General features: G+C 45.5%; 1 non-coding gene across 1 annotated transcript; it reads left to right on the top strand.

The window, feature by feature from the left end:
* The first annotated feature begins 10,611 nt into the window (after nt 1-10,611).
* MIR148A (microRNA mir-148a) lies at nt 10,612-10,679 on the top strand. Its single transcript, NR_032819.1, has one exon. It is a non-coding gene; the product is annotated as a microRNA mir-148a (primary transcript).
* Nucleotides 10,680-15,807: the final 5,128 nt, after the last annotated feature.

Here is a 15,807-nt window from a genome sequence, read left to right as displayed (position 1 = left end):
TTCTAATATATATATTCTAGTTTAAATTCTGTACAACATTAAGTTTCTAGGCAAACAATAGTTCCTTATAAAGTGTCTAATGCCTACTTAATACCTTTATCAGTAATGTACTTGAATTTTGACATTAGTCTATCTCTGAACATAATTGCAATACAGTGTCATAAAATAGGTTGAAATGATAATAAATTGCTATTTTTGTAGGTCAAAAGGGTCAAATATTGGCAATCTGATATGGTACAACCTGGTATAATATCCACGCATCCCGCAAATAGTCGAGTACCTACAGTGTGCGCTAGGCCAATTGCCTTGGGGGACTAAAAATAAGAATGAGAGGCTCCTCCTTGGAGTTTCTAGTCTACACACCACAACTTGAGTAGCAGGTAGAATGGGATTCGTCCTTTAGGAGGGGAAGAGTAGCACTCTGATTTGAAGGAGCGGACCATGCTTTCAATGGTAATTCTCCACATTGTTGCAGTGCCCGAAAGTCCACAGAATCCCATGACCAAGCCTCATCCCCAAGAACCTTTGGTGCCCCAAGCCCTCCTGAGTCAAGTTTAGAGCCCTTAGTCTAGTGTTTAAAGTACCTATCCGACATTATTCCTTTTCCCTTATGTTTACACCACTGCTTTCCCATCTGTTTCTGCTAGTCCTTCCTCCTAGAACATTCTTTCCTCTCACTTGAAAGGTAGTCGAGTGCAGTGATCAAAGCCGTGGGAGCTAGACTCATATTGTCTGGGTCCACGTCGCAGTTTTCCACTTATTAGCTGTGCTATTCCTGGCAAGACATTTGATCTCAATGTACTCCCTATGAAAGAGGGATAGCATCAGTGCAACCTCATCAGACTGTGTGTTAAATCGGTTATTATGTGTAAGCACTAGAACAGAGCCTGATGGAGAGTAAGCACTCAATGAATATTGTTAACTGTTACAGCTTTTGCATGTCCAAATCTCTCCCATCTTTCAAGGCTCCGGACAAGGGCCACCTTCGCCCCAAGGCCTCCTCTGGTGTCCCTGGTTGCAAGTTCTCTTTCCTTTCTCTGGTCTCCCACAGCACATCCATAACTGTTGCATGACACTTTTTTAGTTGTTTTTATAAGCATACAATGTCTTCTCTTCTCTACTAATCTGTGGATTTTTGAAGGTAGGAGCTGCCATACTGCAACGCTGTCCTGAGCTACTGCAGACTCCACAGGCGAAGGGTGCAGTCCTCGACCAAACCGCCGTCACCTCAGGTTCAGACACCAGCTGCACTGCAGGAAGTCCCCAGGCCACCTGCACTTCTGACTGAATGGCTACAAATTCAGGGGTTCCCATGACCCCCTCAGGTGTGATAATTCACTAGAGAACTCACAGAACTCAGAGAAGTGCTATGCTGATGATCACAGTTTTACTACAAAGGACACAAATCAGGACCAGCCAAGGGAAGAGACTCATAGGGAAAGAGTCTCAAATGCAGAGCTTCTGTGTCCTGTCAGTGTGGTCTCAAGATGAATCATCCTCTGGGCACATTGATGTGTTCACTAACAAGGAAGCTTCCCCAAGCTTTGAGTGTCCAGTCCAGAATTTTTATTGGAGTTTCATTATGCAAGCATGCTTGATTGAATAATTGATCATATAACTGAACTCAATCTGCAGCCCCTCTTCCTTCCCTGGAGACTAGGTTGATATCACTTGGATCAAAACCCCAATCCTCTAATCACATGGTTGGTCTTTCTATCGTGACCTGCCCCCATGGGTCATCTTCTCGTCATAAACTCAAGTGTGGTCCAGGGACCCACTAGTAGTAAAAAGGCTTGTTATCGCTTGGAAAATTCCAAGGGCTTAGAAACTGCCTCCCAGGAACCCAGGACAAAGACCAGACAAATTCTTTATTATAGAAGAGTAGCCAGATCTGATTCGTACCATGCCTAGTACAATGCTTTGTACATAATAGGCACTCACATTTATTAAAAGAATGGGCAAAGGTGTGCTTTAGGAAGATAATTTTACGCAGGACGGATTATAGGGACCAGTTAAGACTATTGTAACAGAACTGATGCTATTTCATTGACTCTTTCAATAGTCTGTTGATGGTGAGACTGAAGAAATACAAACCTTAAAAAAGTTAAATCCTTCTTTTGCTCCTCCCAACTATAAAGTCCTGCAGGAATTTTCCATATGTTGAATGTGTCCAAGAAAGCCCTCCACTGGGAAGTTAAAGGCAGTCTCAAGTGTGAGGAACTTTGGCTTCTCATTTATTTAACTGATTAAAACGAGTAGCTTGTAATCATGTTGCAAAGAGGGATTGTCCTCAATATTGCCACTAATAATACCGTCTTAGGATCTTTGAGATTGTTTATCATGATGATCCGTTCATAATATCTACACCCCATGGTACTGGGGATTTGCTTCAAAATAATCCTGGAGGGAATGGGGCATGCAAATGAAACAAGATTGATCATGAGTTAATAATTATTGAAACTGGAGATGGGTGATGGATTTCATTATATTCTTTGTATACTTTTTGTATCTATTTTGTAGAGTATATTTACATTATTTTCCTTTTCCTTTTGTTTATTTTTGGTAATTTTTCATGATCTAAAGTTAAAAAAATAAATCTTTCTCACCAAAACTGGAGTCCTCAGGCAAAGTGGTATGTAACGACTTGGGAGCCATTCCACCTTAGGTAGTGAGTCTTAAAAGCCAGTACTCTACCCAGCTGCTGTGTCTGTAGTATCCAACATCCAAAGGTGGATGTAAGTGTTGACGTTTGGATGCCAGGTGTCACTGCTGCCCCAAAGACCAGCCGCATCCATCTTCCGCCATGCACTTGGCACCAGCTTCATTGGACAAATGCTATGAAAGACAATCCTCTCATTGGAAACATTGGTATTTAAGTTACACCTGAGTTCTGATTATTGCTTCCTGATGCTTCACTTAGAGTCAAGGAAAAGGAAAACTAAATTGACAAAGCTGGTTCATCCTTTGGGAGACTGTGATCAAGGATGGAAGTCAAAAATAATGCGAATGCTGGGACTGTTGCAGAACTGTGAGACCAAGCCCCTCTGGACCATGACTAAATGAACAAACCTTGTGAAATGAGAGAAGACAAGTCAGGGGAACAAGGACTGTGATTCTTCAGCATTGAAATCAAAACTGTAACGAATCAGAGAAGTACCAAATTCGCCTGGCTGGGTTGGATATTTATGAACCATGTACCTCAGCCCCTATTGCAGAGGTGCCAAAAACATGGTTGGCTCTGGGGCACACAGAAGACAAGCTATGGGAGACTTTTGGAGATACTGTTTCTGTAGGTGTAAACCCCCCATAAGGGGTGTGGATCTCAGAGAATATGAGGTTAATTTGGAGCGTAAACTGAGAACAGCTGTTGCACAAGCCCAGCTATAGGTGGCTGTTATGAAGTCATAACTAGCAGGATTGCAAATCACAAACTGGCAATAAAGAGTTCACTTTAAGGAGTTTGAAAGGAATCTAAGTGATTAGCATCCTGGATCGGGATAAAGAAGGTCCTAAACACTATTTCTTTTTTAAATCATTTTAATCTGTCTATACATACAAAAATACAAATCTCACATGGATGCAAGTTATGAACCATAATAAAATGATCACTTATGGGTCTATTGTCCAATTTAAGAACTAGAACATTACCAGTTACATCGCCCCACCCTCCTTCTCTCCACTGCTCACCAGTAACCACTATTCTGAATTGTCTGTTTACCATTTCCTTGCTTTCTATCACTTATTATGAATCTTTTAAAAATATACATTTTTTGGTTTTGGTTTTTCTTGTGTTTGAATTTTATAAAAATGATGTTATGATATTTGTACTCTCCTGCAGCTTGCTTTTTTCACTTAACATATGTTTCTAAGCTTCATTCATAGCCATGCAAAGAGCTGTAGTTCATTCATTTTCACAGCTGTATAAAGACCCATTATGGGGGCCGGCCTGGTGACACAGCGGTTAAGTTGGAACGTTCTGCTTCGGCAGTCATGGGTTCACTGGTTTGGAACCCCGGGTGCAGACCTATGCACCACTTGTCAAGCCATACTGTGGCAGGCATGCCACATATAAAGTAGAGGAAGATGGGCACGGATGTTAGCTCAGGGCAAATCTTCCTCAAAAAATTAATTAATTAATTAAACAACCAAAAAAACCCATTGTGTGAATAGACCGCAATTTATCCATTCCGCTGTGGGCTGTTCTCAGTGTTACAAGCTGTGCTGCTATGACCGTTCTTGTATGTGTCTCCCGGGGTACATGTGCAAGAGTTTCTCTGGGTGGAAATGTTGGACACTGGGTATGTGTTGTTCAGTTTTACATGATAAACAATACAAGGTAATGGCAAATTGTTTTCCAAAGTAGTTGTACCAATTTATACTCCCAGCAGCACTGTGTAAGCAGTTCCATTTGTTTATGTCATCTCCAATTGTTGGTGTTGTCAGACTTCCATATTTTTGCCAACTTAGTGGGTATAAAATATCTCACTGAAGTCTTCAATTGCATTTTCTTGATGCTAATGAGGCTTAATCTTTGCCTATGCTTATTTTGCATCCATTTTTCTTCTGTGAAATGCCTGCTTATGCCTTTTACTCATTTTTTTCCCTTATAGGGCTGTCCTTTTTCTTACTGATTTTGTAGGTGTTCTTTATACACTAAGCAGTGTTTTTTTTTTTTTTTTACCATTTATCAATTTGTTGATCTTTAAAATTTTAGATGAATGGCATTTAGAACTGGAAACACCTTGCAAAATATATAGTTCATCTCTCTCCTGTTCCCAGTGAGGAAAACAGAAATGCTGAGAGGTGAGGCAACTTGCCCAATACCGCAATTTGTGTTAGCAGCACGGCCAAGGTGAGCACCGGAACATTCAACCCCAAATTCAATTATTTTCCTATTATACTATGATAACCTCCTATAAGATATTAGTTTGGGGGCCAGCTCCGTGGCCGAGTGGTTAAGTTCGCACGCTCCGCTGCAGCGGCCCAGGGTTCGGATCCTGGGCGCAGACATGGCACCGCTCGTCAGGCTACGTTGAGGCGGCGTCCCACATCCCACAACTAGAAGGACCTGCAACTAAGATATACAACTGTGTACAGGCGGAGTTTGGGGAGATAAAGCAGAAAAAAAAAAAAAAGATTGGCATCAGTTGTTAGCCCAGGTGCTAATCCTTAAATAAAAAAAGATATTAGTTTGTCTCATTTTTATTTAAAATTTTTAAAGTGCCCAAGGAATACATGTTCATGGTAGAAAAAGGAAAAACAAACATGAGCAAAAGGAAGAAAGTAAAAATCAGCTTTAATCTCACCTTCCAGATACAACTACTGTTTATATTCCTCATTTCCTTTCCAGAAATAACTATAATAGATAATTATTATGGAATGCTTACTATCGGTTAATTAGTATGGAGTGCTTCCTATCTGCCAGGCACTGTTCTAAACACTTGCCATGTATTGATTCTTTTGATCTTCTCCACAACCTTATGATGGAGATCATCACCATTAGCCTGAGTGTGGTAGGCAGAATAATAGCCTCCCAAAGACATCCACGTTCTGATGCCAGGAACCTGGGAATATGTTATGTTACATGGAAAGGAGAATTAAGGTAGCAGATGCAATTAAGGTTGCCAATGAGCTGACCTTAAAATAGAGGGAGTATTCTGGATTTCCCAGGTGAGTCCAATGAAATCACAAGGGTTTTTAAATGTAGAAGAGGAAGACAGAAGAATCAGTGTGAGAGTGACACAATCTGAGAAAGATTCGACCAACCATTGCTGGCTTTGAAGATGAAGGGAGGGGACCAGAAGCCAAGGAATGCAGGCAGCCTCCAGAAGCTGGAAGGCGAGAAGATGAATTCTCCCTTAAAGTGTCCAGAAAGGAACATAATCCTGCTGACACTTTGATTTTAGCCACGGTGGGAGATGGAATAATGGCTACAGAGACGTCCACATCCTAATCTCGGGAACCTGCAAATGTATTACCTTACATGGTAATGGGAACTTTGCAGATGTGGTTAAGAATCTTGAGATGAGGAGATTATCCACGTGGGCCCAATGTAATCACAAGGATCCTTTTAAAAAGGAGGCAGGAAGCTGAGAGTCAGGGACGAGATGTAATGATAAAAGCAGAGGTTGGCGTGCTGTGCTTCGAAGATAGAAGGGGCCATAAACCAAGGAATGCAGGCGGACTCTAAAAAAGGTAAGCAAACAAATCCTCCCCTTAAGCCTCCGTAGGAAGTGTGGCCCTTCGACACCTTGATTTGGCCCACTGAAATCCATTGTGGACTTCTGACCTCCAGAACTGTAAGATAATAAAGTCATGTTGTCTTAAGCCACTAAGTTTGTGGTAATTTGTTACCACAGCAATAGGAAACTAACATATTTCCTTTATAGCTGATCAAAGCCACATAGCTAGTGGTAGAGATTTGAACTCAAGCCACCTGTCTCTATAGCCCGTATCCTTTACCCCATGAGACATACATAGGTAATAGAGATTTAAATAGTACATACATTTCAACAAATGTAAATCTTCCACATTATTTTAATACCCATTTAGCATCACCATATTAAACAGTTGTTCCACTGAATAAATATACCATTACCATATTTTATTCAATAAATCTCCTATTATTAGATACTTAGGTTTCTAATGTTTCAATATACTAAAATTGGCAATGATAAACATCTTTCTAATGATATTAACAATTTCTTTAGGAAAAACCCTTAGAAATGCTAGGTCAAAAGAAGTGCATTTTTAAAAAATGGCCAAATTACCCTCCATAAGATGGCTCTGGAATATAATTTGAAAGAAAACAAAACACAGCTAGAGCAGGAACATATCTACTTCCTGTTTCTGCAACACTTCTGGTATTAATCAATTTTTCTTATCCGTGGTATACGCTCAACAATGATATTTTTGTTTTTGAAGGTTTTAACTGTAATATTTTTCTGTAGAATTATAGCTGTTAGAGCTACAGATTATTTAGAAGTCATTTACTCTAAAGCTTTAATTTATAGGTAAAGCCCCTGAGGTCCAGAGAGGTGAATAGACTAGGAAAGCCTCCCCTAGTGGGGCATCTCTAACCAGATCCCACTACCCTGACTCCCAGTCCAGCATCTTTCCACATCTGCTGCAGATGACCTAAGGACAGCCCCCAAGTTGGTACCATTATTGATTTTTTTTCTTCAAATCATGCTGGAAATCTCTTGCCCTCATTCATCAGAAGTGTATTTTAGGGGCTGTAGATTAATAATGACAAAAAAAATCCAGTATTAAAAGATAAATTCTAGTCCTTTCCTCGAGTGAACCTATTTTTATTTTCTCACTGTGAAATTTGGTAGGACTGATGACAGACAATAACTCGTGGCCTCCACCCCCCCCCCCCCATGTTTTATGTAGGAGTCCTTAGGGCAGATAATTGGAGGTTTTCCATCATCACCTTTTTGCCTAAGAATACATCATTTTCTAACTTGGTGTGCGTGCGTGTTACCCAACATCACTAAGGTTACTTTGTCCTGGAATGTGAAGTACACAACAGTATGCAACTCCTTCCCTCTCTCTGAAGGAAACAATGAAATAGCAAAGCACACTGCCATTTTCTGAGTGACCTCAATCGCTGAGGGTGGACCCCGCACGTTACATCAGCAGGCCGGCTCCATTACACTGCCCTGCGCCGTGCTCGAGCTACTGAAATATTGATTTTTACAGAGCCGCCGCGCACACACTGAAAAATCAATATTCCAGTGCACACAACAGAACAGGCGGAAGAGCCGGGACCAACTCTGAGGTCCAGCAAGCACTGCCGGCAGGCCTTGGCCGAGGAGGGGGTGGGGGGCTAGAGGAGACAATGCCCCGGGAGAGGCCCCTGCAAACCCGGGAAGGGTCAGGTAAACAACCAAGTGTGGAGAGGGAAGAGAAAGGAGAGTGGAGAGAAAGATCCTTGAGGATAAAACAGTTGGAAGGAGCAATGATTTATCTTTCCATAGGGGGAAATGGGGAGAAGGAGAGAGTAAATTAAGAAGAGAGGATGGGAAGAATTTCACAGGTAAGACTCTTCCCATGAAAATTTATCTTTGCTTTTCTGTATCATTCGGTCAGATTTATGATGGAAAAATTATAAAGATGATACAGATATTTTCTTATAAGAAGGAAAAAATAACTAGGCCAATTCTAAGAAATATTTATATTTTAAAAAATGCAGCCTTTTTCCTTTTTCTTGGTGACTAGAAGCTGGCAGATCTTATAATAACCATCAAACAGTCAGCGTTTATAATGTGGGCTCTACCTTTGCAATACTGTTCCTTTCTTTTCCTTGGAGAAGGGGGAGGGAAGGAAGACATCCTGGTCATGTGGCCATGCATCGATTCCCTTTCTTTCTAGAAAAGCACCTACTTTAGTGTGCTTGGGGAATCACCTTAACAATTGATTCTTTTTCCATGCCCCGTGGCTTTTCAGGGAATTCTGAGCTCCCCTGAGTCACACCTCTATCCAGATGCGGGGAAGAGAACGTGTCCGGTTCCACTCTCGGGTGCCCAGTACTCAGCCGAGGCTGGGTGGAGACGGGCCAGCCTTTCCGTTAGTCCTTGTAGACGTGTTAAAGAAAACAAATCAGAACTAGCACATTTACTTGTAGCAGCATTTTGGCTTCTTTTTATTTGGGGGGCCAGGGGATAGGCAGTTAATTAAAAGGGAATACTTTTAACCCCGATGAATTCTTGATTTTGCTTTGTCCTAGAATTCTCGTACCGGGAACCTCGCTATTAGTTCTCTCAACTCACTGTCGGAGGAGGAAACTGCCCTCCCCGCGGTTTCCATTTCGTTCTCCGCTCTGCAGGCAGCTCCGCTGCCTCCTCTTCCCAGCCCAGGAGACACTGGGGCCCAACCTGGGCTCGACTCGGGTCTGCTGCAACGGGCTCCAGAGGAAGCGGGCATTCAGGGCCACCTTGCAAAACGCCGGTTCCTTAGGCCTAGCGGGGCTGGCCGGGGACAAGATCTAGCAGCCTGTCGCTGGAGGTAGAAGCGGCAGGGTGGCAGAGGGAGGTGGGCAGGGGGCGGGGCAGGACGCCTAGCCAGGTGGCCACCTGGAGCGCCCCGCCCCTCCCAGCCCCTCCCCCGGTCCGGCCGGCCAGCCCCGCCCCCGCCCGCGCGCCTCCGCCCCCTCCCGCCCCTGCCCCCGCCCCCAGCCCCGCGCGACCAGTCTATTTGCATAAGGAGGCGGCTCCGGGGCCCGCCCGGGGCGCACGTGACCCCGGGGGAGGCGGAGGGAACCTGCTGACTTGACACGAGCCGCTGTGCGGCTCCCCTTGGCGCGGAATAGCGAGAGCAGCCGTGACCTCCGACCCCGCCCGCCGGCAGCCAATAAGAGCGCAGGTCGTCTCCAAACCCAAAATTTCCACGTCGGCAAAAGTCAAGATGGAAGAGAGCAGAGCGGAGCGCTAGGGGGGGAGCCCGCACGGGAATGGCTGGCGGCCGGCGTTGGAGGGGCAGGCTGGGGAGCCTGCGACGGGCTCAGAAGGGGCCACATAGGAGGGCGTCCGGCCGAGGGAGGCCGGAGCGCGACCACCCGCCCCCAGCCCCAGGCGCTTTGGGGCACCCTGCACTTCGACAGCCGCCTGTGCACCCCGGCCCGAGGGACGCAGCCCACTGCACCCCCGGCCCTGGCTCTGGGGGGCGTAGGGGAAGGGAGGGTGGCGGGAGGTTGGGGAGGAAGGTGGGGAAGACACTTTCCAGACCTGTTGCACGGGTGCAACAGCTGTTCAGGTGCGGTATGTAGGGGGAGGGGGCAATCGGGGTTGGGAGGGAGGGTGGTCGCATATACTCCAGGGACAAGGGGTGCAGGGCGGGGGCTAAGAGCAAAGGGGTGGGGGTGGGGGGCTGCGTGCAAGGTCAGAGGTGGTGTGCAGACGGGGTCTGCGGGAAGCTCTCTGCCTAATGGGGCAGGGAGAATCCCAGTGTGGGTGGGTGGAGCGGAGCGAAGGGGAGAGGACTGCATAGACGCGATTTCTGGGGCTGGGCGCGGGCGGCTGGAAGACCGGGACTAGAGTGGTGGGAATGGCTGGGGGAAGGGGAGACGCTATAGAGGCCCCGCGAAGCCTTGCTTTCCTGGGCCGTCCCATCTGGGAGGCATTTCCCGGGTCTGTATTCGCCCCCCTTTTAACTCTTCCAGCTCCGACAATTCGTCCTCGTGCAGCCCCCTCCACCACCAACTTTCCAGATGGGAAGGTAAAAAGTTGCCACAAGTTTAGATGGAGTGAGTTAGCAGCTTGCAAAAGTTTAAATAGCAGGACCGAGGAGGAGATGGCGTTCCACCGGGAATGGGTTCTAATCTGGGATGGGTGGGAAGGAGGGGGAGGGTGTGTGATTTCTGCAGCCCGCTTGCTGTGACATTGCGACCAGAATTGGTCTAACCGGGCTGTTAAAAGCACCATTTCTGTTGGGCATTTGCTTCTGCTGACTGCGGCAGTAACTTTCCATAATTAATGACCCGTTCCATTATTGGTCGCATCCTGAGCGAAATTGCTTGTAACGAGGTATTCTTCTTTGTCTTAGCCGGGGGTGGGGGGAGCACACCTGCAGGAAGAAACTTCGGTAGGAGGACAGCCTGTTTGGTCTTTTGAGGCAAAGTTCTGAGACACTCCGACTCTGAATATGATAGAAGTCAGTGCACTACAGAACTTTGTCTCTGGGGACTGCGGTCGCCGCCGCCGCCGCCGCCACCACCGTCACCGTCGCCGCCAGGGCTTCGGACGCTGGGCCGGGTCGCCCTGGTGGCCACGTCGCTGCGCCTTTCCTTTGGGGGAGGGGCGAGGCCGGAGGGGCGTCCAAGTGCTGCCCGAGGAACTTGGCCAGCTCCTCTGAAGCCGGGGGGTTAAACCACATAAATGGGAACAAAATCCTCCCCGTCTCCCTTCATCTTCCTCTGGTGGACTGCTGGCTGCAGAGGTTCTTGGTTTAAAAAAAAAAAAAAAAAAAAAAGCTTTGGGCGTCTCAAGGTTATTTAAGAGGTACTCCAAAGACCAGCTTCATTTATTGAGCAAGGAGAGGAGAGCCACAGGTTTATTAATGGGTGTGTGGGCGTGCAGTGCCTTACAGGAATTTAAACTTTACCCTTGAAGAAGGAAATGTATTTGTACAGAAGCCGTGGATAATGGTCCTTTTACTCAAGTGACCTGCTAGATAAATGAGATCCTGCAAGGATTGAGTTTGGCAATCTATTCTCAATTTTGTTTCTGATTTAGGTCCAATTCACTTTTATTTTTTAAAATAGGTTTTATTAATGGGAAGGAAGCACTTTTTCCAGGAAAGCATTTTGAAAGCTAGGGGTTAGGGGTGGGGGCAGAATCTTTGGAGTGGTAGAGATACTTTACAGGGAGACACTTCTCTTCTTGTCCCGACTGGAATGTGGGTTCTGGTTGGTGAGTTCCTGTCAATAGCCTGCTCTGTGCAATGGGCCAGTGATTGGCACCAAATTCTAGTCCTGTTCCATCAACATTACTTAATTTTGATTTTGTGAACTTTTGGCTGGAGAACTGATTGATCCAAAGAATTACAAAAACTCCTTATTAACAAAGGTGTTTATCCAACTAATACGCATCGAGTGCCTTTGGGGTGCCAGGCACAGGGTGGCGAGCAAAAAGGAAATGGTTCCTATGCCATGTTGCTGACAGTCAAGTGACCAAGGGACTCCCTTTTGACATAATTTGTGGGATGCTTTAGAAGCCTTACCTGTTTGTGTCTCTGAGAGGTCCTTGTCTGAAAAAAGCCACCATGTCTTCACTTGGGTATATTCCAGCTGGCTTGTCCTTGGGAGAAGGGTGATAATGGAGGGGCCATCCCTTGAGGGGTAAAGTATTCACTTGCTTGGTATGAGAGCTTAATGGTAGGACTTCGTATCTGCTTTTCACAGGAGGGATTTGTCCTCCTAAGAGCCTGCATTCTCCTTTACATGGCTATTATGCACCTCCCACCTTTCCATTCATGACTGTTTTGCTTTAGTTCCTCAATCCTTGACCCAAAAGATGGCTGAATTATATTTATGCAGTAAAATAAAGTGTTTCAAACTCATGCAGTTGTATTCATTTGAGATGTACAATATGTGTACTTGTAAAAAGGATGCTTTCCCCTGATTTTTGTGTCTAAATAAGTCCGTGAGATATTCTGAAAATACTGAACTCTGACAAAACTTAAACCAACTTTGCAAAAGAGTGCAGGCGCCTCTTAGAGGGTGTGGGGGTTGGAGCAGTCGACTGGGAGAGCAGTCCTGCAAGCAAAGAGATGAGGTCAAGGTCTCCCCTCCACAGAAGGGTCTGCTTTGGAGTCTGACGTGATTAGATCTCATTTGACTTGATGCTTAACTGATTTGCTTAGAAATCTTTTGCGGTGTGTCCTGCCTGTGACTACTGATGAGTTAAAGGACTGACTAGACACGGGAGCTGGGGTTACTCTGGTGCTGAGGATGATGGGGTAGGAACTAGGAAAATCAGCAGTCTGGGGATGCTTACTATAAACCTGGTGCTGTCTCCTAGACCTTGGTCATTCAGCAGCCTGTGTATTGTCACCTGTGTATCAGGTGTTAATCTAGATGCTAAGGTGCAGCAGTGAACAAAATAAGCCCCAATCCTGGTCCTCTTGGAGCTCATGCTCATGCCAGAGGCAGACAGTAAAACTATAAAATAGAAGGATGGAAAGTATGCCAGGAAGGGTAGAACAGGGGAGCTCTGGGCAGGCAGGGGTCACTAGCTGAAGGACACTGCCACCGGCAGCCTGCTTTGTATGACCCAGGCCCTCCTGTATTTATTTCCAACATTTCAAGTGGATAAACCAAACAGTAGGTGCAACAGAAACTATATAGCACTAAATATTGGTAGCCTTTTACTCTTTTTAAAGAGCATTTTTAAGTGCAGAGGTTGGGAAATGTGAGAGTGGTGGAAAATCTTCCATGAGTTGCTAGGGAACCACACTGCTGGACCACTAATTCTTCACCTGTATGTAACGTCTAACCCCATCATCCAGCAGCAAAATTCTAGGATTCTAGGTAGCCTGGCATTTCTAAGAGTGTTTATTTCAAGGAACTCCCAAAGGCTCTCAAATATTCTTCAAATAGTGGGGGGTGCTGGTCGCATATTTCTTGGGACCCCCAGGAGCCAGAGCAGTCCACCATCTAGGCCACACGTGATTTCAGGAACCACTGTTTTGCTGAACTTTTCTTGTTATTTGACAAAATTGTCTTACGCATGTGGGCAGTACGTACAGGGAGCTTTCGTGGGATCATCACTACAGACACAGGAAACCTTACAAATACAGAAGCTGTGGGCGGGAAAAGAAAAAGGCAGACCTCATTGTTCACACTGCTGTATGTGATGTGAGGAATAAAACTTTGTCGCCTTGATAGCCTTGGAGGAACCAGATGATGTCTCTTCAGCAGACCCCTGGCAATATTAGACACGGGTCTCATGATTCTGATCTGTGAGTTCATTAACTGGGCACCAGGAGAGCCAGCAGTGGCTTCACTACAGCAAAAGCCACTCCTGAAATGACGTCTCTCCTTTCCTCCTCAGATGTGCTTCTCTCTCTCTCTCTTTTTTTTTTTTTACCATTTAATAGGAAAAATACAAAAAATAGCTAGTAGTTAAACAGTACTTAATTTGTGCCAGGCACTGTTATAAGCATTCACATACATTAAATCATTTGCTCTGAGGTCGGAAATGTTAATATCATTCCCATCTCACAGATAAGGAAACTGAGGCATAAAGAGATTAAATAACCGGCCCAAGGCACACTGTTTGTCAGTGGCCAAAGCAGGGTACAGACCCAGGCAGTTTGGATCAGAGTCTTGATCTTAGCAGCTATGCTGTACTGGGTATCATTCAGTTGATTAATTGGTTACAGCCTAGTACAGAGCCTGGGAGTCCAGGTTCAAAGTTAAAAGCACTGGACTTAATGGGGGCTTAGCTCGATGCGAATCTGCTCTCTTTAGGGTGCGAGCTTGATTTCCAGGGCCCTGTGGTCGCACTGCTTTGGGGATTATGCTACTCTTTTGAATCTCTTAGTTACTTTTGCTGCTGGGTAGAATTGAATGTGAGAAAAAGAATAGCACTTTCTTCAAAAAGTGCCCTGGTCGACAAGGTACAAGAAAAGCAATGGAAGGAGAAAATAAATTGTGTTAATGCATTCATCTGAAAACCTTTGAGTTCCTACCATTGAATGGCCCTGGTGGGGAGTGGTTTCAGGAACTGTGACATGCACAGAGTGCTGGGAACTACCACTCACTCAACCTGGAATATTCCAAAAGGCTTCCCAGTAGAGGTGGTCACTGAGCTGAATACTGAAGGATGAGTAGGAGGTGGCCACACGAAGGGTGGGAAGGGCATTGTAGTTCAGGGGAACAGCAAGTACAGATTCATGGAAATGTGGAACACTGTGATGAATTTAGGAGTCAGCAAGTTGTTATGTGTGGCAGGCGTAAACAACATGTATAAATGAGTGACAAGAAATGAAGCTAAGGAGATCGGCAGGGGTAGACCGTGAAGGGCCTTGTCCCTCATCCTGAAAGCCGTGGGAAGTAACTAAAGAATCTGAAGCAGGAAGATGGCCTGGTCAGTTCTGCTTTTTTTAGAAAATGTCTTCTGGCAGCAAAGGGAAGGGTGAGTTGTTTGGAGGTGGACTGGCCAGTTCTGAAGCTTCTAGAGTAATGCAGGGAGACACGAGGAGAGCCTGTGGGACACACAGGAGGGGTGTGGAGGGGCTTAGCATGAGAGCAGGAAGACCAGCTGACCTGGGGCAACACATAAGAACTTCCACGGCAGCCTGCTCCTCAGGCCTTTACATGCGCTTTGCTGCTAGTCCTCACCCAGGGAATAAAACTGGTGCTAAACTGCATTGTGTATGATATTTCGAAATATTAAACTTGTTTGGCTATAATCCCATGTTAATTCTGGAAGCATCACATTGCAAACATCTCTGTAACCCTTTGTGGCATATTGGAGATTTTACCCTAGTTCATCAAATCTGAGAAGTCAACAGTTGTAAGATGTCTCGTTATTTATGTACTACTAAGAAAAAGTGCTGCCAATTAAACTATGGCACAGTGCTTATGTATCACTTAGATTTTCAATTTTTTTAAAAGATCTTTTAGATTTATTAAGATACAAATTTTTTAAAAAATCAGTTGGAACCTCAGCACAAAACAAGGAAGACCCTCAAAAGGCACAGGGGACTGGAGAGGGTTTGATGAAAAGAATATTTACAAAGGATGTGGGCAGGGATGAGGGAAACCTACAGGAAGGAGTGAAGCACGCTGGGACTGGCAGCAGTGGGAAGCTGGTACCACTCCCACACCGCAGGAAGTGAAGGGAGAGAACAGATCCTGGAGGGAGCAGAGGCTGAGGCTGGAGGAGAGAGCTGCCCGACAGGAGCTGTGGCCTTCTGTGGAGGAAAGCAGCCACAGCCAACCCATAGCCCCTGGCAGGGAGGGAGCCAAGGGAATGAGTACCCTGAACTCTCTCCTGCTCTCCAGCCTCCTGCCATTGCCTCCCATTGGCTGAACACAACTGGAAGCCAGAGGCAAGGGCCTAGCCCACATAGTCCCCGAGAGGCCAGCCTCCAGAGGGTAGGACAGGGTGGAGAGTGCATCTGGAGGGTCAAATAGGGAATTGCCAGAACAGAGTTCTTTTGTCTCCTGTCACTCCTATGCATACGCAACATGGAAAACTATCAGAGAAATAAATTGCTTGAAGTATTCCTAGAACTTCTCCATGTTCAGAGTCCTCAATGTCTGCATTTTTTTCACATAGTCTCATCCTCTGTGCCATC

This window comes from Equus caballus, chromosome 4 (assembly GCF_041296265.1).
Source record: "Equus caballus isolate H_3958 breed thoroughbred chromosome 4, TB-T2T, whole genome shotgun sequence".
Lineage (NCBI taxonomy): Eukaryota > Metazoa > Chordata > Mammalia > Perissodactyla > Equidae > Equus > Equus caballus.
The sequence above is the reverse complement of the archived record's forward strand: the minus strand, read 5'-3'. Positions and strand labels throughout refer to the sequence as shown.